Genomic DNA, 23,906 nt, shown 5'->3' with positions numbered 1-23,906 from the left:
GGCAAGAAAAGACCACTTAGGAATTTACAATGATATTAGCTCTAACTCGGGCAAACTCGAGACCCATTGCATTGCAAATATTAGTTTCACAATGTTTATAGGGTAAACCCCTCGGGCACTGATTGAGGAAGGTGGGCGTGTTCACTTTGCGTGCTCGCAGTCCGGATTTAGGCATTCAGAGACGTGGCTTTAGGGGTGGGTGTGTTGTGTGGAGTGAGACACCCAGGGCCGGCCTTAGCACTGGTGGCGCCCTGTGCAATAGTGTTGTTGGTGTCACCCAATGACCACCTCCGCCACGGATTCTCTCGCTACCACCCTTTAACAGTGCCCCTCAAGTCTCCATAACCACTCTCTCTCGGATACATTTAATTTGTTCTATAGCGCCATTCATACCAGTGTAGGGTGTCAGAGCACTTTACCTTGCACACACATTACACAGATTCAATCAACTATAGGTATGTAAGTCAGTTTATAAGAAATGTTACATGAGACAGAAGTCAACAAGGTTTAGGAGTCACATGTCATCCATATTAGTAGGCTGTATAGTTTGAGTGCGTGGTCCGGAGAAGCACAAACTCAGGATTTAAAATGTAACACCAAGATTTGGGAGTTCCCTTAAATAATAATTGGTTTCTACCCAAATCAACCCTTTTAGCAATATTAGGATAATGCAAGGTTCGAGAAAAAAACAGACAGCTCTAATCTATACCATGCAGAATGCATGCATTTCTTTGATGACAGTTAATAGCTTACTGTTCTATATTAGGATTTTTACTTTAAACAGCAAGTAACAAAAGGACCTCTGACAAAAGTAGTAACCCAGTAACCTATTTTCATTATTTTCACTTTATTATCGGCATAGTACACGTTCTCTGCAGGAGGCATATTAACCCTCTGCGCTAAAAACTTCCACTAGAGAAAACTCTGATCTCCCTCCAGGCAGAACATCACCAGCCTTGTCTTGACATATTTTTTGTTGCCTGAAAATTGCTGGAGGCAAGGAACGCTGCAGCAGGTGCTTTTAAAACAATAATATACCTGCAAACGTTGCTCCCAACTGAATTCAGAACCCCTGGTGCATTGGCACCTGCTGCACCATCCTAGAGCTGGCTCTGGAGACACCCCCCACTAATAATTTTGTAGTCGGGTCATGGCCTGGAAGTGACAGTCACATCAGTGACCTCTGCATCAGTGACATTAATTCACCGTAGCAGCAGACTGGGTAGAAGTGGGTAAGCCAACAAATAACAAGCACTGGCAAAGCTAATAGGTATCACCCATGCAAAACCTATTGGTTTTGCCACTGTGTTTTAGTCATGCTGTACCCCAGTGTGACTGCTGTCTAGCATGGATAAAAGTGAGTGGCATAGAGGAAATTGGCGTGGAGTGTTTTAGAGTTGAATGGTGAAGAGTGGAGTGGAGTGGAGTGGCATAGAGCAGTATTTCGCAAACTTTTTCAACCCATGGCTCCCTTGACCTATTGGCCGAGGCTCCCCATTATGTTACTTTTTTTGGTGGGTGGGGTGATATACCCCTGGCCTCGGGAGTAGTTCTATTTTTCTCCCAGAAAATAATTGGATTGAAGCCTATTGAGTATTATAATCATAGATGTAATCCTTTCCTATCCCCTGCAGAGCCCCATGCAGTGTCAGCAATTGAAAGGAGGGACATAGGGTTCTCGGAGAAGTGAAGCATTACTGCATTGTGATGTAGTACTCTTTAAAGAGGTGTGTCTTTAGCTCGTTCCTGAGCAGGGTTGGTGAGGGTCTGAGCACCTATAAAGTTTCTTCATACTAAGGGCCTGATTTAGGTCTTGGGGTAGGGGACTACTCCGTCACAAGCGTGACGGATATCCCATCCACCATATTACGATCCCAGGATATCCTATGGAGATCATAATAAGGCGGAGGGGGTAGCCGTCACGTTTGTGACAGTGTAGTGCCTCTACCAAGACCTAACTCAAGCCCTATGTTGGTTAGTTAGTTGAAGGTGTTTCCATTTCTGCTGCTTTTAACGGTTGACTGAATTAGAAGTCATCATTATCCAATTGGTGTTTGAACCTGGGGGCAATGGCACAAGTGACAGACTTGTGTGTGTTAATGTATCTTCACTGTGGGCACTTGTTGGTTCACCTTTCTCAAAAACAGGGCCATAACATGAGGAATAAAACTGCAGGTTAACCACTGCTAAAGAAATGAATCGGGAAATAAGTTTAGTAAGTAACATGATCATTGCTGGCATCTGTGTGTATACTGCAGGCCACATGTTTAAAACTTGGAAAGGCCAATTCAGCTTCTTGGCCTTCTGAGGAATTGAGAAACTGACCACAATTTGTGTAATGTAGGCATTCAGCATGACAGAACACTCATTTAGGACAGACTGGCCGTCTATAATCGTACCGCTATCAAGAACGTCCACTGGATGGCTCCATTGCCTAAAGAATGATCCCGACCTCCACGGTACTACAACATTTTACTCCTTATAAAAGGAAACTTATAACAGAACAAAAAGCGGTTACTTTCAAACAGGCTCTTTACAGTATCACTTTCTTCTGTTTGTGGCACCGACGGCTAATTTAGATGGTGCACCAAGGTGCCAAGGTACTTGGGTGGGACAACTGGCACAGAGTGTTGTGTTCAGGAGTGGCTTAGAGTGGAGTCGCCTAGCGTGGCGTACAGTGGAGGGACATAGAGTGGCCTAGTGCATTGGCATAGAGTACAGCAGCATAGATTTCAGCTGTGTACAATGCAGCACCGCAGAATGCAGTGGCGTAGATCAGAGTGTTGCATAGTAGAGTGTAGTGTTATGTTATGATTGCTTGTATAGCACTTAAACTGCCCGAAGGCCTCGTAGCGCTTATATTGCAGGCAGAATCGCAGAAACACACAACACCACATAAGTTCAGGCTCTGAATAACCATGTTTTCAGGGTTTTTCGAAATGTAATTTCCTGAGAGCTTGCACGAATATTAATAGGCAGACTGTTCCAGAGTTTCGCTCCTTGATGGGACAAGGATCTTCCTACCCATCTCGCTTTCCTCACTAAAGGAACATTCGCTAGGATGGCAGAGGATGATCTAAGTTGTCTACCTGGTGCGTCTGAGCATCTCAGGACCAAGGTTACGTAATGCTCTGTACATATAACATAGGGTCTTGAATTGAATTCTCTTGGCAACAGGGAGCCAGTGTAATGAGGAAATTCCATTACGTATAGACTGATGTTTTGGGATTATTAAGAGCATTCGTGCTGCTGCGTTTTGTACCCTCTGAAGTCTGTCTATAACATATTTTGGTGACCCTACAAATAAAGCATTACCATAGACAATCCGGGACCCTATCAGGGCCTGAATGATCAATCTTTTTGCGGCAAAAGGCAAAATTGCCAGTACCTTCCTAAGAGTCCTGAGAAGAGCAAAGGAGGCTCCAGCAATTCTGTTGGCATGTTGGGACATTGATAGAAGGGGATCCAGCCAAACCCCCAAACTTCTTACAAGATCTTTAGGCAGCGGGAGAGTGCCCACCCCTTCTATTATTGTTGAGGCTGGTGATACATTTTTTGAGGGCCCAAAAAACATCACCTCCGTTTTTCCGTCATTCAGCTTCAATTTACTCTCCGTCATCCAGGCAGCAACTGCTTGAAAGCAAGGTCCAAGTGCTGTCCCAAGATCCGGTTGCTTGCTGGCGAAGGAGACAATAAGTTGTGTATCGTCTGCGTAGGATACAAGTTTTTAACCAAACGCTTGAACAATCTCTGCAAGTGGCAGCATGTGGATATTAAATAGCAGCGGACTCAGGGAGGAACCGTGAGGTACCCCGCAGCCACTCGTAATGCGTTTAGATAAACAGGATCTCTCTAGTACCTGATAGGATCTACCATTAATAAAAGAGGAGATCCAATCAAGAGCAGTCCCGGAGTGGTGCTGTGTGGAGTGGTGCAGAGGAGAGTGCAGTTATCTATAGTGCTGCAGAGTAGAGTATAGCTTTGTAGAGTGCAGTGGCATAGAGTGTAGCGCTGTGGGGTAGAGTGCAACGGCACAGAATACAGTGTTACAAAGTGCAGTGGTGTGGTGTACAGTGGTGCAGAGTACAGTGCAGTGGCATGTGGCATAGGGTGCAGTGGCATAGAGTGGAATGTGTAGAGTGCATTGGCATAGAGTGTTGCAGTGTATTGTGGCCCATAATGCATTAGTGCAGTGTAGAGCGTCATGGCATAGAGTGGCATAGAGTAGTGGCATAGAGTAGAATGTAGTCACATTGAGTACAGTGATGCAGAGAGTGCAGTGATGTGTGGTGTGGAGTGCAGTGGCATAGAGTAGAGTGGACTGGTGTTAAGTGCAGTGGTGTAGAGTGCAGCAGCATAGAACTTAGTGGCATAAATGCAGTGGTATAAATTAGAGTGGTGCATAGAAGAGCACCGTGGTGCAGAATGGAGTGGCATAAAGTGAAGTGGCATAGAATACAGTTGTGCTGAGCACAATGGTGCAGAGTACAGTGGTGTGGAGTAAACTGGCATAGAGTGCAGTGGTATAGAGAGGTGCAGAGTAGAGTGGCATAGAGTTGTGCAGAGTAGAGTATAGTGGTGTACGTTGGAGTGGTGCAGAGTGAAGTGCTGCAGAATGCAGTAGTGCAGAGTAGAGTGACGTAGAGTTCAGTAGCTGCGAGTGCAGTGTTGTAGAGAACAGTGGTGTAGAGTGGATGGGTAAAGAGTAGAGTGGAATAGAGAGCAATGCGTAGCCTACAGCAGGGCCGGGTTTAGGGCGGTGCAAGCTGTGCCGCTGCACTGGATGCTTAGCTGGATTAGAGGTGCCAACCTCAGGGAGGCACTGTGTTTAGAAATAACTTATGAAACTTGTTTAAAAGCAGCTGCTGAAAGGTTCCTTGTGCATCCAGCCTTCAAGAAGCAATTAAAATGTCAAGATACCTCTTGTAATTAATGTTCCTGCTAGGGAGAGAGATGGGAGTTAGCGTAGAGGGTTAATATTCCTACTGTAAAGAACAGAACTATATTTTGTGTGGGTAGCTGAGTGGATTAGTAAAGCCAGCCTTTACAAGAGCTTTAAAGCAAATGAATGTATGGGAAAGGGGGGCTATGGAGAGATGAGGGGCACATTTCCCGGGTGGTAGTGAGGGAATATGAGGAGGTGTTCATGGGGTGGGCTGCCAAAAAGGACTGTCGCACAGGGCACCACCAGCGCTAAAGCCAGCGCTGGACTACAGTGGTGTGGGGTAGAGTGCAGTTGCGTAGAGTGTATTGGCATAAAGCACAGTAGTTTAGCGTAGAGTGTTGTAGAGTGCAGTGGCATAGAGTACATTGGCATAGAATGCAGTGGTTTAAAGAAGAGTGATGTAGAGTAATGGCATAAAGTGGCGTAGAGTAGATTAGACAGGCATACAGTGGATAGGCATAGAGTGCAGGGGCATAGAGGGGTGTGATACAGAGTACAGTGTATTGGCATAGAATTCAGTGGCCTAAAGTGAAGTGTTGCAGAGTGGCATAGAGTGGAGTTGTATAGATTGAAGTGACCTAAACTGGTATGGTGTAGAGTACAGTGGCGAAATAGGCAGTGGTATAGAGTAGAGTGGCATAGAGTGCATTGGCATAGGGTAAAGTGATGCAGAATATAGTAGAGAGGCATACAGTGCAGTGGGGTAGAGTGAGTAGTGCATAGTGGAGTACAGTGCTGTGGCTCAGAGTGCAGAGGTGTGGTGTAAAATGGAGTGGTGCAGAGTAAAGTGTGGTGGCGTGCAGAGTAGAGTGGAGTGGTGTTGAGTGGAGTATGCATGCAGTGAAGTAGCACATTGCCATTATGGACAACACATTTTCAGTTGAAATGACCATTTCATTTGCACAAACATACAGTTTTACTAATAAAACTATGCAGTGCACAAACAATAATGCGTGGAAACGTCATCACCTATGTATTGATTTGATCACTTTCAAGTATTTGTTCCCAACATACTTCAAAATTAACAAAATGTGCTTCCTTTGTGCTTTGCTAATTCTGATTTATTCTGAAATACTTGCACAGTTCATTTAAATTTGTTGTATGATAGAACAAACCCTCTCCTCTACCCCAGTATCCAGCAAGATTGTCATATAAAGCCTCTCACTTTGAAGTCAGAGAAAGGAAAGTAAATACCACACTCCCTCGGAAGGCAGAGCCTGACATCTGGCCTCTGTCTTTGAATGCACAGCAAATGTGACAAGATAAGAAGATTTACAGGCCTGTTTACAGAAAAGAACACTCATGGAAGAATGCAAGGAGAGGTAGTGTGAAAAGGCTTTGCTCCTTAGGAGAAACAAACTGAACCTGGACAGCCTAAAACAAATAAAGCCAGCAAATAGTCAGAAGATGTGAGTTACAAACCACAAAGCCAATGGTAAGCAACAGGTGGAACGCATTCCCAGGGAAGCTTTCTGAATGACCCCAAGATGTCTTTAGCCAACCAGACAGCTGTGCTGTTTGGTAGGGTTGGACCTAAAAAGGGTGCCCTGACCCAGAGCTGTTAGGAGCTGGGCTTGGCTCTAAGATCTCGTAAACGAGACGCATCATGAAAACATTTGACTTGTAAATAATGCAACAAGCATTTAGTATGAATATTATAAAGTTGCTTCCAGATTACCAAAAATGTGTATTAAACTTGCTGACATGCTGAGGTGTTTCACCTTAATACATCCGTTTATATCACTGCATAGAGAGGTATTTATTAAAAGATAGTTTTAAAATATGACCTTAGATAGTTTTAAAACATGACCTTAGAAACATTCGGGTAAATACTGAACTCTGAGGCAAGTCAGTTGTTCTGTGTACCCTATATGCATAGACTCCTACTATAGATGAAGCAATATTATAGTTTGTTAAATGAAACATAAGAGTTTTTTGTACTACACACTTCCTGAACTCACTCTTTGGAATACACTGCCTGCACAGCTTTAAATGGATTGGTTCCTGTCAGGTCCCAGATGTAGCAGTAATTAACAACTGTCTTTTAAATTGATCCCTATTGGGCCTTAAAATCACGTCTTTTACAGGCAAAAAAGGAATGCTCGAATTTCCAACTATCATATAAAGCCTTGAGGTAATCCATAAAAGAGACTGAGTCACCCTGGCCTAAAAAGCAGTAGGGCAGCGAGTGCACAAAAGCCAGTGTGTGTGCTGGAATTTTGGTGTTTGTGGCCTCTTTTATGGTCTGCTGGCCCGGTTTTTACTTTTGATTTCCATGGCATTAAAAGAAACATTGCCTGCAGAAAACTCAAATTTGTGCAGTGTTCAATATGTTATCAAATATTTATAGTGCATGTCTTTACAAGTTCAAAACAGAATCAATTGGCAAATATGGACTATTTTTTGATAATTCACTAATGGGTCTGCTTTTATTTTGGTGCCCAGGCCTAATCTGTGTCCCAGTCCGACCATGAACAGCGATGCTGCCCCTGATTATATTTCATTTTAACTTTGCCTTGCTTCCCCTAAGAGTCTTTGTTTTTTCCCCCGTATTGTGTTTCTGTAGTGTTTTCATGACATTTTATGTGATCTGAGCTCCCTTTCAACGCGTTGGTGAGTTCCGGTTGTCAGTCAGTGTTTATTACATGGCAGGAATAAGAGCTTCTTGCACATGCAATTCCTAGCCTCTCTGCAGTACGCACAGAGCAATGTGTACCATCCTGTTGTCTTGTGCTGCAAGCTCCACATGGAACCCTCTGCTTTTGGAGATCTAAGTAGAATACTGTGGCTGAGGGTTTCTTTCCAGGCAGCTGGCTTGCTGTTCCCTCCGTTAGGATTCATCTAATAATCATCTGTTCACACTATACTTTGCAGTACCTGGATTAATTTAACTTGGAGATTTAGACAACCCAGAATATGAGGCTGATTTATTGGAAGGGGGCCCATTTCTCTACCAGGCTGAGAGAGTAAATTACTCCATTGCCCTGATTTTGATGCCGCCCACGAAATTTAGAAATGAATGCCTAGCTGGTGGTCATTTCTAAAGCATTGGCAGGAACTGTCTCCACAGAGGTTTCAGTCAATGCTTTAAGCAGTTTGGTGCTAGAATCTATCAACATGACAGAACCTTCCACCAAACTGCTTTTATTTATTTATAGTTTTTAAAAATCCCAAAACAAGATTTTCGATTTGAAAATAAAAAAGGTAATGCCCTTCCTTGCCATGGGAGATATCTCACATTGTGAGGAGGGCATTTTTTTTTCACCTTTCCTTACCGCCAGGGTTTGCCTGGCAGTGATGGACCATAAAAAGGCTATATGTCCACCCAGCCTAATTGTGTGGATGGACATTTAGCCAATTCTCTGATGGCCTTTCTTGGTTGGGCCATCAGAGAAGTTTGGCTACAGCAATTACGAAGTAGTCACCGCCGTAGCCTAACCTATGATTCGCCCACATTTGAATTGGGTGGGTGGACCACTGTGTTAGCGGGGAAGGAAATCTGTTGCAGTTTTGATGGAGTCCCCTTCCGCCAACATCTAAATCGGCCCTGTTTCTTTCAAGCGTGGGACTAAGGGACACTTGTCTTCTGATAAGTGCCATTGGGCAAACTTGCTGTTGTAAATGAAAAATGAAGGGACACTATGCCCATGTGTGCTGAACCAGAAGGGTTGGGAATCAGAGCAAGACCAAGGGGACAGTTAATTAAGTGCTTTTTGGAGAGTGTAATGAAATAAAAGAAGAGTTTATCCTGCAGATTAGTGAGATGGTAATCAAGAAGGGGGCAAACAATATTGGACCATTGAAGTTGATGGGAATGATGTGAGAGTGATGGTGGATTCGGTGGCATGTTACACTTTAATTGGAGAGGATCACTGGCCATTATTCTGGAAATATAAGTTGAAACCTCCAGACTTTTGGCATATGGAAATAAGCTCATTGATGTTTTGGGATACTTTCAAGCTGAACTAAGTTTTATAGGTGTAAAAGTCCAGTCCAAAGTGTATGTGGCACATCAAGTATCTTGTTTATTAGGCTGTCTCCAGCAGGGTGATTTACAAATTTACCTTGATCCAAATCACCCTAACCAGGTCCTCAGAAAAGAGGTGGCAGAGGTAAATACAGTTTTATCAAATGATTGGGCAGAAACGTTCCATGCAGTGTTTACAGAAAGTTTGTGGTTGCTTAAGGGATTCCCACACAAAATAATTTTGAGGAGTAGGGGCGGTACCAATTGCACAGAAAGTGAGAAATATCCCCTTGGTTATGTGAGAATCCTAAAAGAGAGCTGGAAAGTTTATGTAAGGAAGACATGACTGAAGGCTTTGAGGCATCGGAATGGATAGCCCTCTATAATTTTGGCAAATAAATCAAATGGTGAGCTGAGGCTTGGTGTGGACCTGCACAACCTCAGTGCTGCTATCTGGGTGAATGGGCATCCCTTACCTAACATTGGTGAAATGTTGAGGACAGTGAAGGGAGCAGTAATGTTCTCTACCTTGGATCTGGCATTAGCATATCACCAAATTGCTCTACACACTGAGTCCAGACCTCTGGCCTTATTTGTAACTCCTGAGGGAGGCTATAGACATAAACACATGGTATTCGAGGTGGCTCTTGTAGCCCAACATTTTTACTGTCTAAGAAAAAACTGTTTAACAATACTGAAAGAAAAATGCATAATTGAAGTTGATGGTGTAGTTTATTTGGGGCACAGATTGGACTGGGATGGCATATCACCCAAACGGAACCTTGTGTGAGGGCCACTGAAGAAGCTCCTTTGCTCAGAACAAAGATCAGTTAGAGTCAGAGGAGTTACTGTCTTTTGCCAGATTATTCATGCTTTATATCAAATATTGCCACCAAGACTGTGTCCATGAGTGGTTTAATGAAGAAACATGAAATGTTTGTGTGGTGTAGCAAATGCAAAGAGGAGTTTAAGGTGTTAAAAATGGCATTGTTGACAGGTGGCTTCGGGCGTCAAGATGGCGGTCGCACTCTGAGAGTGCTCTGGACCCCTCCGTCATCCGCCCTTAACCACCGCGGTCCAAGAGAGCAAAAAGTGCTATACATGGCTCCCCGGCGTCCCGGGGGCCCGTCGAGAAGTCTGCTGGGGCGATCTGGTGAAAAGCCGGCGTCTCACCTTCATACGGCGGCCCGGCTGATCCCGTGAAGAGGTGTTCAAGATGGCGGCCACCGCGAGATGCACCCCGCGGGTCTGAGGTGGGCTTGGGGGCCCTGCCGGAGACGAGTGCTGCAGATTGAAGGGCGGCGGGAGGCCCGGAGAGAGCGGGGGCGCGCCCCGGCGGTGGATCCCTGCCGCGGGAGTGCCGACGGGCCCCCCCCTCTTGTCGAGGAGGAAGACACCAGGTGAGCGGCGCCGTGCTGACCCGCTCGAGCGGCTTGCGGTGCCGCACTGAGGCCGCGGCGGAGGTCCTTCCCCCGAGGTCCCCCTACTAGCTGGAATTAAGAACTGGAGACACGCCGAGGATCAGGACCCGGCCGGAGATCCGGGTGGCACCCCGGGGGGACAAGGACGTAAAATCGGAGATCGGGAGGGGGTGGAAGGAGAAGATAAGCGGTGGCATCCCCCGCCCCCCCCCCCCATCCCTGCAGCAACAAGAGGGAGCCCGAGGGCCTGGAGGCCTGGTTCCGGCCTCCCTTCGGACCCGGACCCGGGCGGAGCACGAGCTGGACTGCTGCAGAACCTAGACTGCGAGCTGAGCAGTGGCGGACAACACCTTGGGGCAATTGGATATCCTGGGTCCCGGGTCGTACATGGTTGACCTTAGACCCTGGTCGGAACGACTCAAGAGATTGAGAGCGCGGTCGTGACGGCGCGGGGCCTACAGCGGGGTGCAGAGCCCTTAAGGTGGAGAAGCCTGGGTCTGGGTCTTGGACGGGTCCCCCCCACCCCGGTGGAGGGAGCGAGAAAGGGACCTGATAAGAAGGAGCCAACGGTGCCAACGCCGGCCGTCCTTACGTGGTCAGACACTGCGAGCCCCCCCACAGTCCGAGGCACTTGACAACGCACTGAATCCTCAGGCTTGAAACCGCATTATAGAAGGTGTGGCCCACCTGACACCCGCCTCAAGCACCACGATGGGAAAAGATAAAACGAACAAACAACCTCCGCCCTCCCAACAAAAAATCGACCAGTTCACGACTACGACGGGCCAACGGGGAGGGGGAGAAGTGGCTGGTGGGGGCTCGGCCCCAGACGGGGTGAGTGCCATTCTCCAAGCTATTCAATCATCGCAGATGGCCGTGGAAGCGAAAATTGGAGAGGTGCGAGTGGACATGGGCCTCATTAGGCAGGACCTTAGAAATGCAGTAACCCGAATTACGGAGGTGGAAACCCGAGTCTCCCAAACCGAAAGCAATTTGTCTGACCTCAAAACCAAAGTAGCCCAGCTACAATCCCGAACCGGCGAGCTTCACCGCCGTGCAGAAGATGCGGAAAACCGGGCCAGACGCAACAACCTACGCTTCATAGGTTTCCCGGAGGGCATAGAGGATGACAAGGCCGCCGAATTCCTGGAGACGTGGATCAAATCTTGGATGCCGGACCAATCTCTCTCGCCCTTGTTTGCAATTGAAAGAGCCCACAGGGCGCTCGCGCCTCGCCCACCCCCGGGCGGCCCGAAGCGCCCGATGATCGCACGATTCCTTAACTTTAAGGACAGAGACAATATCCTCAGGGAAGCGAGGCGGCAAGATGGTACGCAGTGGGAAAACCACAAAATCCTAATTTTCCCGGACTACACCAGAGAAGTCCAAACCCGCCGTAGGTCTTACGAACATGTTAAGCAAAAACTAAGGACAATGCAACTCTCGTACATGCTCCTTTTCCCCGCACGCCTCAAAGTCCTCATGGCTGGGAAAGCCTACTTTTTTGAATCTCCTGAGGAAGCTTGGGACTGGCTGACAGAGGAGGGCATCGGAGCCCGAAGGGGTCCCCCCGAAACCACTGGAAGAATCCCACATGTCGGGCCCTCGCCATCGGAGGGGCCCCGGAGGAGCAGGCGACGCATCAGATCCCGGAGAGGCGGACAGAAAGACTTGAGCGCCCCTGCAGAGGATGGAACAGCCCGGGACCCTGGTCCTCATACCGAATCTAGCACTAGGACTCTTCCGGTGTCTCGAACACCGTCCCAGCCCGCCGAGGATGGGCAATTGAGTCAGTCTCCGGTACTCGGCTGACGGGATGTGTGAGGCCCCTGCGCGAGACGTAGGGGGATTCGGGCTACGCTTGATCCTCTCAGGCGACCCCTAGCGGGAGTAACATTGATAGCACCAGAGACTTCCTAGAGTATGGTGTTGAACGCTTGATTTGTGAATGCTAATTGCAATTGATCCGAAGGAAAGGAGGGGTCCACCACTCCACTCCAATGACAGTTTTACTGGCTGTCTGGTTTTGGTTGGGTACATGGGCGACAGATGCTTCCGGGGGGGGAGTATGGGGAGGGGGGGAGTTCAGGGGGGAGGGGAAGTTTAAGTTAGGCTTAAGAGGCGACAAGTTAGTTAGCCTGGTTTGTAAATGTAAAATTTCGTGGTCACGTTCGAAATGGTCATCCCTGGGCCTGCACCCACACATCCAAACATGCCCAACATCGGCACACCTCACGCTTGGCCCTCAGTAACCCAGGTCCTCTCCTGGAATGTAAACGGCCTATTAGACAAGATCAAAAGATCGGCAGTATTTAACACCCTCCGCAGATATTCCCCCTCAGTAGTTCTCCTGCAAGAGACCCATCTTCTTGGGTCCAGATGCCCTAAGCTTGCGAGGGGAGGATATGATAGGGTATACCATGCAGGGTTTTCCAGAGGCTCTAGAGGAGTGGCAATTCTGCTCCATCGATCTCTGCCCATGGTGGTCACTTCCACGCAATCTGACTCACAAGGTAGATTCATGGTAGTCACAGGGACTCTTCATGGACAACCGCTAAACTTGGTGTGCGCCTATGCGCCCCCGGCAAATCTTGACTCCTTCCTACTTTCGCTCCACCGAGTAACCTCAGGATTACCCCAAGGAACCACCCTACTGGGAGGCGACTTCAACGCGGTCCTTGACCCAAAGCTGGACATTTCTGGGGAAACTACCATAAATAGATCCAAGCGGGCCTCAGCCCTAAGTAATTGGGCGGAGAGCCTCGGCTTGTGTGAGGTGTGGCGCACCTGGCATCCCAGAGAACGCCAATACACACATACATCGGCAGCCCACCAGACGCAATCCAGAATAGACCTGGTGTTCATGCCCGCCCTAGATTTCTTAAAAGTCGCAGGGGCAGAGATTCTTCCACGGGGGGTCTCCGATCATGCACCAATACGAATCCGATTGGGTAGAGCAGACCTTACCAGACGGCCTATGTGGCGCTTGAACGCGTGGCACTTACAAGATAAAGAGTATACCCAAGAGATCAGGTTGCACCTCGGCCAGTATTTCGAATTAAATGAGGGCTCGGTTCGGTCCCCAGGAATGCTATGGGCTGCCTGCAAGGCCACTATTAGAGGACATGCCAGAAGCATTCTTCGGTCCCGTGAACGGGATCAAAACTCCCAGATCACCGAGCTAGAGAACAAGGTCCGGAGACTCGAATGCCAACATATAAACTTGGCATCGGCCTCGACAATGAGGAAACTGACCAGGGTAAGAGAAGATATCAAACATATAATGCTAGAATCGGCCAAGCACATGTGGAGAGCCTCAGCAGCCCGAATCTATGGATGGGGGGATAAAAACGGGAAGCTACTGCACTGGCTGGCCACCCGCCCCATGGCTAACAGAATTATACCGGAGATCTTAGATGACTCGGGCACCCTTGTCAAAACAGCAGTGGAAATCGCACATAGCTTCGCCTCCTACTACGCCCGTCTCTATGCCCGTCTATATGCCAGACACCCACGCCCTGCTGTTGAGAGAGAGTCCCCCCTACTAAATGAGATTACCCTTCCCGGGGTATCCCCAGAGGCGAGAGACAGACTGGACGAGGCCATCGGTCTCGTAGAAGTCTGCAGCGCAATATCGGGCCTGGCATCAGGCAAAACACCAGGCCCCAACGGCTTTCCAGCGGAATTTTATAGTAAATGCGGCGATATTCTGGGTCCCCACCTGCTCAACATGTACGAAGAAGCGGAGAATCATGGCCGCTTCCCAACAGAAATTGATCAAGCCACTATTGTGGTGATCCCCAAAACCCAACCCCCATCACGACACTGTTCGGCGTACCGGCCTATCTCGCTCCTAAATGTGGAAGTCAAGGTGCTCTCTTCGATCCTTGCCTCCAGACTGAAGGAGGTAATGCCCACGCTGGTGCACCCTGACCAGTGTGGTTTTATGCCCACTCGTAGCACAAGGCACTGCATCAGACGATTGCATCTTGCTTTGGCGCACCGCAAAGCGCTATTGCATACGCAATTGGCACCGCTTTTACTTGACTTCGAAAAGGCCTTTGATACGGTAGATTGGTCCTACCTCGAACAGGTCCTATATAAAAACGGGCTCGGACCTAAATTCCGGGGATTGGTGAAACTCCTATACTCTAATCCGACTGCCCGAATCAGGGTGAATGGAGTAGTCTCCGACCCAATCCCCATTGGCCGTGGGACTCAACAGGGATGCCCGTTATCTCCCCTGCTCTTCGCACTAGTGGTAGAGCCACTGGCGATACTACTGAGAAGCGACCCACTGATCGAGGGCTGGCACTGGCCCTCTGGTTCGGAAGACAGAGTGGCATTGTACGCAGACGATGTGCTCCTGTATATCTCCAACCCATCCAAAAGCGGCCCACGCGTCCTGGAGATCCTTAGACTTTTCGCGGAAGCCTCAGGACTGACCCTGAACCCAGCCAAATCTTTACTGATCCCCCTTCATTGCTCGCGCGATTGTATAGATTGGCAACGGAATATCCCTGTACGGAAAAACAGCTTCAAATACCTCGGGATGCATATTTCACTTCTCCCCGAGCTAGCGTGGGAACTCAATGTCACGCCGCTTACAAAGAAAATCTGAATCGACCTCCTGCGCTGGAAGGCCCTCCCCCTGAATCTACTTGGTAGAATAGCGCTGTATAAGATGATGATTCTCCCCAGGCTCTTATACCTCCTGCAGAATTTCCCACTCCCCATCCCCGTGAGATGGTTCAAGGAGATGGACTCTTTAGCACGCCAATTCATATGGAGTGGCTCACATACAAGATTGTCGCTAAAAACCTGTCAGAGGGATGTATATGAGGGTGGACTGGGCATGTCGAAAATTCAATACTATTATCTAGCGATGCACACACTTGTAATCAATGACTGGATGGGAGGTGGATGGACAGACCCCGCATACCAACTAGAATTACAGACAATGGGCTACCCACGGATCCTTGACACACTTTACGGGAGCCCGATACCCCGAGAGACCCCAGATGTGACCAAAGTGGTACTTCTGGGATGGCGTACAGCCCAGAAAGTGACGGGGTGGTGGGGACGTCTAACCCAACAAACCCCGCTATGGCATGGAAAACAGCTGATACATGTGGCAGGTCTGGAGGGCTTTCAGAAATGGGACACCATAGGGATCTCCACGCTGGGAGATATTTGGAGAGGGGCACACATACGATCTTTTCAAGACCTCCAGAAACAATATTCCTTAAACAAGACACAATTCCACCGATATCTCCAGTTACGCCATGCCCTACTAGTTCACCTACAGACAGGAGACACCATACCCGAGCATAGCCCCATGGAAGCCAAGGCACTGATGGGAAACCTGGGAAGGGGAGGGGTTTCTCAGATTTATCGCACCTTAATCGCCGCCGCTGGGGGACCCCTGAGAGAGCTTCGCCAAAGGTGGGAGAGTTGGGTGGGACCCATGGAGGATGCGGACTGGGCAGAAGCACTAATGGCCCCGCGCTCCCTAACAATGGCCACACGCTTCCGGTTAATACAATCCTATTTCCTACATGCAGTATACCTCACACCCGCCATGTTGCATAAAGCAGGCCTCCTCCCCACAGCAGAATGCCCCCGCTGCAGGTATAATACAGCGGATTTCTACCACATGGTATGGACATGTCCGATTATAACGGCCTATTGGGAAAAGGTGGTGCAAGAGACATCCGGGGTCCTACAGGAGGAGGTAAAGAGGTCGCCACTGCCCCTCCTTCTGGGGGTCATGGGAGATACAGAGCTACGAGGAGCAGATCGGTCCTTCTTAGGGGTGGCGTGTCTAGTGGCCAAAAGGGACATAATGGCAGATTGGAAGGCCAGGGTGGCGCCGGCACTGGCTAAGTGGAGACGGGGAGTGGACTGGTGTGCGCAGCGGGAGAAACTTGTGTACGAGGCCAGAGGTTGCTTACACAAACACAAGAAGATATGGGGGAAGTGGGAGGACGTAGCGGGCCTTTAAGCGTTGATGGTGAGCAATATTTAGTAATAAAAAGTGGCAGGGACCGAGGACTTGACCATTATTGTTTGATGCTCGTTGGCATCATGTTGTACTGTAATCACAATTGGTTTATGAAAAAATTTAATAAAAAACTCTTTATCAAAAAAAAAAAAAAATGGCATTGTTACAGCACCTGCATTGAAGCCATGTGAAACCCGTAAGGAGAGTGTTATAGGTACCAATGCAGTAACACAGGAAAAGGGGAAGTTTTATCCCAAATTAGAGATGTGAGAGAATTCACCATTGTTTAAGCTTTAAGGTCTTTTAGGGATGCATAGGGAAACTACTCCACAATAGAAAAAGAGGCATTGTCTTGTTGATGGGGATTTTGTTACTTTAGGAGGTATGTTTGGAGGACAGATTTTATTATTAGGACAGATCCTCATCCTCTTGTTGATATTTTTACCACCAAGCGAGCGGGAGTGCCACCTCAAGAATATGAAGGTGGTTATGAAGATTGCAAGAGCACAGCTTTAAAGAAGAGTACAGACCGGGGAAAAGGAGTGTTTTGGCTGATTGCCTTTCAAGGCTAACTTGCATATGCAAAAACAGAAGAGAATGTTGTTGGTGATTTGGAAGAATGTGTGGTTGCCAGGATAAAAGAAGCAACTGTCGGGCACATTTAGGAGGAAGAGTGGTTAGATATTTGATCAGGATTTATCAAACGTTTGCAGTCTACTCTGTTCTGGATGGCCAAAACAAAAAGGAGTACTGAAGGACGAAGTTGTGGCATACAGGAATGTGAGTGTAGGACTGTCATATGAAAGAGGACCTTTATTTCAAAAGGATTTGCTGGTTGTGCCTGCAAGTTTGAGAGAGAAAGTTGTCACCTTAGCCCATGAAGGACATCTGGGTATGGGTGGAACAAAGCGTTTAGTGAGAGAAATTTTGGTGGCCTGGGTTTGACCATGATGGTGAGACACAAAGTTAGGAATTGTGGGCCAGATGTATCAAGATTCAAGGTAGCAATTTCCGAATTGCAATTTTTAAGAAATCACAACTTTAGAAATGCAAAACGTGATGTATCAAATTTGAAAATCTCAAATAACGATTTCTTAAAATTCGCAGACGCTATTTGTGAGATGCAAATACCGAATCACAAATAAATCTGCGACTCAGTAACTGAAAATCGCAAATAGCGAAAATGGCAAAACGGAACAGCCTGATGACATCACAACCAGGAAGTGAGTCATCCCATGCTGTTTCCAGATGCCACACCCTTAGGAGCAGTGAGAGAGACACAGCCCAGCACCAGGGAGTCAGCATTGTGAGGAAGCCAGGACCAAACTGGAAGATGGCCAATGCTTGCAATAGAAAGGAGAAGGGAGACAGGAAGAGGAAGCTGAAATTCAGTGAGAAAGAATTGGAGGAGCTCATTGAGGAGGTTGTTGGGAACCATGATAGACTCTTTGCCAAGACCTCACTCCAAGTACCTGAGAGTGAGAAGCGGAAACTCTGGTCTGACATCCAGACAAAATAAATGCGCTGTGGGTGTTGCGCAGCGCTCTGTGGAGGAGATACGCAAGCAATGGTATGACTTGCAGTCCCGTGCCAAGGAGAAGGTGGCCAGCAAGCTTAGGGATGCAAGGAGCACCGAAGGCGGACCATCCACCCACACACTGTCCACCCCTGTGGAGGACCTGATGGAGTCCACATTGCTGCCAGAAGCTGTCAGTGGTGTAACTGACATTGACACTTCAGGGACACCTAGCACCAGCAAAGGTAAGGTAAGATTGTGTGTATCCCTACATGTGCATGTACACATGCCCCTTAGGAAATAGAACACAGCTTGATGCACAATGAAATTTACTTTGCTCGCGCAATGAAATTTACTTTGTGAGCGCGGGCAGCCATCGTGATATTGCAATACCGCTTTACATCTTGCTTTAATTCCTTGGTTTTTGGCTGATTGCAGACATGTTGTTTGTAAAAAATCACCAATAATGTGTGGAGAAAATGAGTGACACTTATATCATAAGCCCTGAAGAAGTCCTTCAATAAGGATGAAACGCGTTGGCTGTTTTGTTTTTATATTCAAGGACACTTTAATAAAGAGAAACTACGTTTGTCACAATATGGACTAAGTCGATTTAATTATTTTGCCTTTTGTGGTGCACGTTCAAAAAATAATTTTATTTGAAACTCTTTTGAGTTAGTACCTTGGCGGCAGGTACTTTGTTCAGTGCACACATTCCATGATGAATAATATTTTTTGATTACAAAGACTTTACGTCAGCTGGCGATAGGAATAGGTGCATTTCTTTCTTTCAATTTCCAACCCGCTGCCAGCTTTTGTCTATTTTTGCACAATGAAAAGTAGTCCATGTCACATCTTACATACAAAACAACAGTGCCTTGTGGGAGTGGTAGTGCACAACCCTAAGGTGAATACACAACATGAATAGCAAGACAGTGGTCAGCCACATAGAGAAACACCACAAATGACTCAGGGTGACATCATTTAATTGTACAGTTAAAGCAACACTGTGGAAATCTGTGACAAATGCTAGAACTGAGATGCTGCACATTATCCTTGCAGATGACTCAGTCCCTGCTGCTGCAGGATCTGAAAAAGTGGGGGAAGCAGAAACACAGCCACAGTCACACTTAAATACAAGTGAGTCCTACAGTATTGTACCGACTAGACGCAGGGCAAGGGTGTTACCACTGCAAGAGTACAACCTGAACGCAGATGAGATGCCAGAACAAGAACCCACACCACCACCAGAGCCGAGTCCCACAGGAAGACAGCAGTCCCAGCACCAGGGCCAGCATCAGTCAACTCCCCTCAGGAGACCCCACGGTGCAGGCAGACAGGGCACAGAAGAAGGAGTGGGCCCATCAATCTTTGGCAGCCTGGAAGCTTCCATGCTGAAGGTGCAGCGCCTGCAATGCAAACATTTGAAGTCACTGCACAGACAGTTTGTATCTCATAATAGCAATGTGGGGTTACAAAACAAGCACTTGGAGACCCTGATTGAGGGACAGCAAAGAGTTGCTGAAAACACCAAGGAGTTGACACAGGCCATTGGGGAACTATGCACTGAGAGAAGGCAGAAGCGTGTCAGCCAGCGCAGGTGCCATCACCAATATTTGGCTAAGTTTGACAGCTTCTGTAGATCAGTCAATCAGCTTGCAAGTTCAACAGCCCACATATTATGGCGTGACACTGCCACACAGGTGGAGATGGCACATGGCAGTCGGGAAATTGCACAGGGACTGGTGCAAATTACCAACGTAGTGGATGCCATGCAAACAGCACGCAGTGCCACAACCAGAGAACTGGGTGTTGGTGACAGTGAGGAGTCCTCAAGCCTCAGCAGTCTGACAGTCCCTGTGATTGACCCGAAGTGTCGCAGTGCCAGACACAGTAGTGCAGGTGAACCTGCTACTAGAGGTGCCAGCCAGGGCACTTAGCACTCAAGTGGAGTGCGTGGACGTAAGAAGTGATGTGGAGGGCTACAGGGGACCACCTCAACATGTGGAATTAAGTCATGCTATGATGCTAATAGTGTGACACTATGAATAGATCATGTCTGCCCATTGTGAATAGCTATGTCCTACTGACACATTGTTTACCTGAAGCCAAGGTGATAAAGATGCTAACTACTGAAATACATATTATTGAAGTGGATTTGTCATTACTTACATCAAAAATGGGTGCGCGTGAAGTCAGCATATCTTTGCCTGCCCTCTGCTGCACTGGTCCTGTCTGCTGGTAGAAGGTGTGGTAAGGGATCATCATCCTTATCTGAGTCTGGCTCCGTGAGTTCCACTGGTATGCCCCTAGTGGTTGCTATGTTGTGCAGGATAGCACATGTGGCCACAATTTTGCATGTTGTCTCAGGGCTTTACTGTAGTGTACCTCAACTCCTATAGATGCACCTGAAACGGCTCTTCAGCAGCCCAAAAGTGCTCTCCACCACATTGCGGGTAGCCCTATGTGCAGCATTGTACCTCCTCTCTGCTGGGGTGGCAGGGCTCAGGAAGGGTGTTAGCATATATGTGCGTACTGCGTAGGCACTGTCTCCTGAATGCACAGACAGTAAAATGAGTACATTTGCTGTCTGACGTCATGCTTATTGTGAACTATCAAATTACCTAGTAGATATCCTTCCCCAAACTCCCCAGCTACCAGTCTTGTGTGTATCCCACTGTGGCGAAAGATGCAGGAGTCATGTTTGCTCCCTGGGTATCTGGCCACGAGATCGGTAATGATGTAGGAAGCATTGCATATCACCTATATGTTCATAGAATTATGGTTTTTACGGTTGCAGTACACATACTTGGTGGCCGATGGTGGACAGATTGCTACATGTGTCCCATCAATGGCACCTAGGACATGTGGGAACTGAGCTATCTGGTAAAAATTAACTTCAGTTTGTTGTAATGCCTGTGGAGTGTTGGGGAATCTTATGTACAGTTATATTCTGCTCAGCATGGCATTGAGAAATGCGTTGAAAACTCTAGAGAAGGTACTCTGTGATACCTCTCCAGCTGCTGCTATGACCCCTTGATAGCTCCCTGAGGCTAGTAGGTGCAGGGAGCATAATACCTGCACATGGGTGGGTATGCTATTGGTCCTGTGTGTTGTGCGCTGCAGCATGGGTTGTAGCTCAGCCATCAGGTCAAGTATCATGGCTGAGCTTTACCTATACTTATCATAAATTTCCTCCTTAGTCTGCTCAAAAAGGGTTATGCGCACTCTGAAAATGCACTCCTGTCTCCTCCTCCTTCTCCTCAAACCTGCCAAGATCCTCATTCTCCTTGCCATGACGTAGAGTGCAGCCATTGTGGAAGAGGGGCTGAGGCACTATGGGCCTCTTTATATAGGTTGCACCTAGTTACCACCTGGTTTCAGTTCGTGGTAAATTGCATGTGCAAATGGCCATTCTGCAAATATTCGCTATATGCAATTTTTTGCTACATCACATTGCGATTCTGTTTTTGTGTGTCGCGATCTGCATCTCGCAAATAGCGGCACGATTTATGAGATCGCTACATGCAAATCGCTAATTTGTATCACAATTAGAGTTTCGCAATAAGCGATTCAGTAAATCATATCGCAAAATCGTGTCTCATTCGCTAAAAATTGCTATTTTTGCAATTTCTTTTTTTCCCACTGCGAATGCCTTTCATACATCGTAAAACGCATTTTTGCATTCGCTAACGGGCATTCGCACCGTTTGCGAATGCAAAAAGGCTTGATACATCTGGCCCTGTAGTCTTTGGAGGGAAAAGTCTCATAAAACTGCCAAATGTCCCCCAGTGGTGACTGTTAAAACTAAGGAACAGTAAAGAAAACTGACATTAGAAATCACCGGCCCATTTTGTAGGCTTGAGGTTTGACCAAGTGTGCCATTGTTGCAATAGACTACTTTTTTTTGCATTTGCCCGAAGTCAAGTTTATCAAGTTGTCAGAGAGTTCCTGGAAGAGCTATTTGCCAAGATGGGCATCCCAATGACATTAGTTACTGACATTTGGGGTATAATTAGTTTCAAAAGAAGTGAAGGAATTCCTGCTTGAAAAGGGGATTAATCACATTAGGACCTCTTCTCTACTACACTCCCCTTACGATGGTAATGGTTTCATCATAAGGTGGAATTGTGTCCTGAAAGAGGTTCTACAATTGGCCCATTATGAAGAGGGTAACTGGAGAATTTCCATCAAGACACTAGTGTGGGCATTCTGCACCACCCCGGTAAACGATGTAGGTAGAAGTCGTTTTGAGATGAGGAGGAGAAAGCCAAGAACTTTATCGTGGGCAAGATGGATGAATAAGGATGGTGAAGCTATTCGTTCTGGGAAACATGTTTGTGGGAATTGCAGTTATCACATCCATACCAACCTGCACACAATGCTTTAGGAAGGAGATTGGGTAAAAGAGAAGAGAGGAAGGAGTGTTGGGAAAGAGTGGTCAGGTTTTTCAGAGCCACTCAGGGTCAAGAGAGTTGACAGGTATAGATATGTGTGGAATATACCAGCCAGTTGGCTGGCTATTCCCTCCCTGCTAGGATTCATCTAATAAACGTCTGTTTGCAGTTTACTTTTGAGTACCTGGATTAAGTTCACAGTAGTCATATATGTGCCAATTGTAATTGCAGTTTTTTTGAAGAATGTGAGAAGGAGGTACACAGCTGTCAAAAAATTGACAATGCCAAATGGAAATAAAAGGGAATAGTTAAAGCCCTGTTGGTGGGTTGGTTGTACGGGGTGTTGGTGAAGGTAGGAGAAGAACTGAAGTACATAAAGAAGAAGAGAGTGACAGGATGGCATGGAGAGGAAAATGATGATGTGTGGGGTATGCAGATTGAGAATTTCATAAAGATGTAGGAAGGAAAATGGAGTGTCTAACCTAATGAGACAATAGAAGATAGTGACATGAAGAGGAATTGATGTGACTGAGACAACTTCCCTTACTCACACCTTAGTGTTTATTTAGTATCACTGTTTCAGAATTGAAACATTTTCAGGTATAATTATTCATAGCACAAACATCCTGTTGACACTTTTAATAAGCATTGGCAAAACCAACATGTTAGGCTTTTTTAGGTATATGTAGGTCGTGGTATTTTATGTCTGAGTCAAATTTAAAGGAACTCAGACACAAATACTGGCCAGATACCATCCTCTGTATAGCAGAGGAATTTAGTTTTCTGGTTTTAAGTCACACTTTAATTGCATAGGGCATTCCTCTTTGAAAGGATTGCTAGTTGCATTTCTTTACATTATAGAGGCCCGCCACCTTTTTCATCCCACTTAAAGCATTGGTTACTTGACATGGTGATGACCAAAGTGATCCAATCAATTCTCAGTGTTCAGCCTTCCCAGCCTTCTTTGGCCTCTGGTGTGGTGCTTCGTCACTAGGGACACAGGGCTTCAGTGACTGAAGTCCACTCTTAAATGAAGTCTTCCCCACTTCTGCATTAGTTTTTCCTCATTGAGTCCCCTCAAGTATATGCGTATTACCAGGCATGGGATCAGCATGCTAGGTCACGTCTTCAAAGACCCAGTACTGCACAACCTGCTTCCCTAAGGCACCGTCTGGACTCTCTCATCTGTCTCTGTAGTGCAACAGTGGGTTGCAGGGCCATGGTTTGTGGCGGTTCTATATCTACTCTGAGAATAGCAGCACAAACAGGTACTTTTGTTGACAGCCCATTAGCATCCCAGAAATTAGTTCTTATGATGCTTCACGTGGTGTCATTCTCAAGCACTGTAAATAATAAATGTTATGATGAATTGGAGCATGTGATTAACACAATTGCTGGAGTCACAGTTGCATGTTTAAACTTCCATCTGGAGTATATGTCAAGAACATGTCATACATCACTGAGATGGCCCACAGTTGTTAGTCTGATATAAGCTTCTCTTACGGCCTTTAGTGGCCAGGTTAAGCTGTCATATCAAATACATCACTTTTGTTGTAGAACCTTTTGTTTTTAGAATGTGATTCCTAAGTGCACATAAGACAACCTGAAGTCATTGCGCAGTATCAGCATTCATGATGAGTTTCAATAATAATGCGT

The 23,906-nt window shown here is 46.9% G+C and overlaps 1 long non-coding RNA gene across 1 annotated transcript in view; it reads right to left on the bottom strand.

Moving 5' to 3' along the window:
• Nucleotides 1-18,482: 18,482 nt before the first annotated feature.
• Nucleotides 18,483-23,906, bottom strand: part of LOC138247261 (uncharacterized) — a 116,327-nt gene continuing 110,903 nt past the window's right edge. The window contains exon 4 of the long non-coding RNA XR_011194395.1: nt 18,483-19,262. This is a non-coding gene — a long non-coding RNA (uncharacterized lncRNA). The remainder of the gene's footprint in view (nt 19,263-23,906) is intronic.

Source organism: Pleurodeles waltl, chromosome 7, assembly GCF_031143425.1.
Source record: "Pleurodeles waltl isolate 20211129_DDA chromosome 7, aPleWal1.hap1.20221129, whole genome shotgun sequence".
Classification (NCBI taxonomy): domain Eukaryota; kingdom Metazoa; phylum Chordata; class Amphibia; order Caudata; family Salamandridae; genus Pleurodeles; species Pleurodeles waltl.
Note: the sequence above shows the minus strand (reverse complement) of the source record. Positions and strands in the feature narration are given on the sequence as shown.